The sequence below is a fragment of the Chaetura pelagica genome, unplaced genomic scaffold (assembly GCF_000747805.2).
Source record: "Chaetura pelagica isolate M959 unplaced genomic scaffold, ChaPel_1.0 scaffold449, whole genome shotgun sequence".
Classification (NCBI taxonomy): domain Eukaryota; kingdom Metazoa; phylum Chordata; class Aves; order Apodiformes; family Apodidae; genus Chaetura; species Chaetura pelagica.
In genome coordinates this window covers 657,972-661,990 of record NW_009954418.1, presented here as the reverse complement: position 1 = coordinate 661,990, position 4,019 = coordinate 657,972, and positions in this window count along the sequence as shown.

Genomic DNA, 4,019 nt, shown 5'->3' with positions numbered 1-4,019 from the left:
TCCTGCAGCACCCTGCACACCTCTGCATCTGCCACCTTCAGACCCTCCAGTCCAAAGCCAAGGAGGTTTCCTCAAATAGCTCATTTTTTTCAGGCTTGTCCCCTTTTGGCCTTTTACACCTTAGCTGCCCTGTTAAAAGCTTTCCTTCAGCTCCCTCTTCTGCACAACCCTGTTTGCTGAACCATCCATCACTAGGACACATTGATTCTTCTCACTTCCAGGGTGGTTGCCTTTCTGTGGCCACTCTAAGGATTTCAGAGCCCAACTTGTCTGGCAGTCAGATTTCCTGTGGGGGAATGTTTGCTGAGAATGTAATTCCCTTTTTTTCATTGTGAGAGCTGTCTGAAAACTGAAAAAAAACCCCATATTCTGGTGGCAGTTTCAGAGTGTGATCAAATGACTCTGGAGAACAGAGATATCCTGGGGGGATGGTGAGAGGAATTACTTGGTATGGACTCAAAAAACATCACAAATGCAACTGAGGACAAGAGCCCAGATTCCTTGTGGGAGCTGGGGAGAAATCAGAGGATGTGAGCTGAGAAATTGTGTGGAGGGAGCGAGGCTGCTGGCTCCCCTGTCAGCTGTTTCAGTGGCCTGTTCTGAACTTATGAAATTGAAGCTGTCAGCACGAGGTGAGCACGCCAAGCAAACCACATCTCCATTCCTAAACAGCTGCCTTCTGATCTCGAACCTGGAGGACACTGAATTGCTATTAGCAAAGGGCCTGGTGCTGTAGAATGAACTGGCAGGGCCACGTAGGGTCTGTCCCACCATCTGTTGCCTCCCATCAGCTCTGGTCTGCAGGGGCCAAGGCTTCCTCTGGGGTCCTGTCTTTGGAAGCAGTACTGAGCTGGGCAAAGAGCAAGGACAGATAGAGGTCCAAAATACATATATACCCTCTACTGACAGTGGCTAAAGACATTCTCATCTGAACAGCAATATTCCCAGTCACCTCTTCCCTGCGTTCACTTGAATCCCTCTGTTAGTCACCATCCCTCTCACTCAGCTTTTTCCACACCATATAAACTGCAAACTAGTAAATTAATCATAAAATATCATCCTGACAAATCTGGGTATTGGGGAATAAGAGGCATATGGAAATGATCTTTCTGTATGGAAAACGTTTAGTATTAGTTCTTTCACCAAGCAGGGGCCATTGGGACATTTTAGCCTTGGGAAGAGTGAGGATTTGGGACTCAAGTCATTCAGCCCTTCACAGAACAAGCACTTTTACCCCGTGCGTTTCCAAGTCCTGGACCAGTGCGGCATTCAAAGAGTGCTCACATGAGGGAAGAGGGGAAAATGGTTCATCCCTCCTGCTATTCGACTCAGATTTTATTGTCCCAGCTGTGGGATTGCTTTCAAAGCCCTGGAATTCTCTTCCCTGAAGGCTGGGAAAGCAGCACATGCTCCCCTTGCGAGCCGGGAGCCGCGCCAGCGCTTCCTGCAACACCAGCACTTTCCCAGCACTTGGGCCGAGGGGTGTCCAGGACACTCTTAAAAGGAAGGGGGAGGGGGAAAAAAAAAAAGTCTTTTGTTGGAAATGGATGGAACAGAGCTCGAGGAAGGTCACAGGGGACAGGCAGCCTGGGAACAGGAGATTCCACCTTCCTTTGACTTGCTTCCCTTTGTTTTTGGGGTTAGAACTTTTCGCTTGGCCGGTTCTTGGCCAGCTCCCCTGCTACGTCACATCCAAATTACTCAGTGGATGAGGTATGTGGAGTGTTACATCAGACAGATAACATTTGTTTATGTAACTTCAGCTTTTTTCCCAGACACTTGCTTCTCAATCTTCCTGAAACACAAATAAATATTTATATTTTCAGGAATGTGAGCTTACTGCTACCAACCTCTGGGTGACGTTCACCTGAACCTTAGCATGGCACAAGAGGCTGCTGCAGACCTCCACAGCATTGCCTGGGAACTTTTTTTTGCTTCTTACAAACACCAGTTCACCAAAACAGGAATTATGCAAGGGAAGAAACCAGTTCTGGCAAAAGACAAATCTGAAAATGTCTCTCAGCCTTGAGATGGAAGTGCTAGATGAAAAGGAAACCAGAAATCTATCCTAAAATCCCCGAGGCTACAGTGTTGGAACACTGTGGCTGAGCCCTGCTATAAACCCCCCATCAAACACTGGGTGTTGCCCCTGTTCCTATGAAAAATTTCCAAAGGTCTTACTTCCCTCCTGATGTAAAACAGAGGGAGGACTGCAAAGCTTTTGCTCTCAGGGGAGAAAACCTTCTTACTGCTCCACGTTTGCTCAGGTCAATGCAGCACAGAGGTTACGTCCTGCCTGTTTTAACACGCTGCCTTAAGCCATAGCAACTCTCCAGCCAGCAAAAATACCACCAGTTATTCACTCTCCTGAGAAATCTCTTTTGATTAAACCTGGTGAAAGCACCACAGAGGGGATGAGGAATGCTTTTGCAAAGAGGTTACTTCAGGCAGTGTCAGTCACGTGGAATTCATTCACACAAAACGCTGCCTTGCCCTCTCACCACTCACATGTCTTTTTGCTCATTAATTGCCTTAATTTCCTGGGCCACTGCCAGAGATGTCATGACAAGAGCAGCATTTACAGGAAAGTTGATCAAGCAACCTCTGTGAAAAGGGAGTTTGACAAACAGGTGCTGGAAGGGGCTCAGGGAAAACTTGGATTGCAACAGCTGAGCTTTGAATTGGTGCTCCCACTGCAGCACCCAGGACAGGCTCTCACCTTTCTGGCCATGCTGGCACCATCCTTCCCAGTCAGCTGCAGGAAAACTGCTGGGGAGGGGATACCCTTGGTCTCCAGTTTCCCTTTGCTTGCATTTTCCATGCACAGGTCAGACCCTGCTGATTCTCTCCCACCCTCATGGCCCCCAGACCCACCACCCTGGGGAAAGCATTCCCCCTGCACATCCCACTGGCTAAGCTGTTTAGAAGCATCAGCTGTGAAACCCCTCTAGCCCCAAGCAACCGTGTGTCAGCATCTGCTTCTTCTCCCAGGTGTGGTTCTATAGAACAGTCAATCCAGCACCAGCATCCCAGCAACTGGATTTAAAAAGAAAGAGGAGAAGAAGAAGAAATCTCAGCAGCACAGCACAAGGAATTCACGTGGCATCAACTTTCCACCAGTCCAAAATTGCTTAGGAATGACACTGCTAAGTTAACTTTGTGTAACTTGACTTAGACTGGATGGGGCTTGAAGCAACCTGGTCTGGTGGGAGGTGTCCCTGCCCATGCAGGGGGGGTAGAATGAGATGATCTTTAAGGTCCCTTCCAAACCAAACCATTCTATGATTCACTCATCTCTTTTGTAACCACCATTGCAGTTCTAGAAGACAAACCTCTCACCCCCTGCCCCATGTCACATTGCCCATCACACATATCCCTTTCCTCCCAGCTGGGTGAGGCTGTACAGCCTCTGTGTCCCTTTGGTCTCCACTACGGTGCCCTGCAAGAGATGGGCTGACTCTGGCACAGCCCATGATGCTCCCAGCACAGCATCATTCAGCATCCCATCTGTCATTTGCTTGTTTTTGCTAGACCTTAATGTTGAAACTGAAAAGTCCATTTATTACTCCAGAAGAACTTCAAGGAATTTTTTTTTCTGGCATACAAATTCCCTGCCTTTTTCAGCTGAAAGATCAATTGATCTGTTTATTAGTTCTGAAAGCTATCCATGCCTCTGAGACCTCTGCTGCCTCAGAGTTATGGTAATACTGGATAACTCAGGCCCTTATGCCAAGTTGCAAATGAGGTTTGCTCCACCAGGCCAGCTCTCCAAAGGAATGAATGTTTTAGGCCTGAAATTGTGTTTGTGGTCTCATAAAAAAGCACAGCTCTCCTGGTTTTCTATTTCTTTGCCATTAAAGGAATTATTTCATCCTGTCCTTTGCTTGTCCTCTAGTTAAATTTTGCCTCCCTGGCAAAAGGTTCAGTGGCCTATAAATGCACAGCTCCAGTTTGGAGGCTTACCCAGTATAATATCCCAAAAATCCACATTTGGTTGTCAGCAGTAACTTTACACGCTC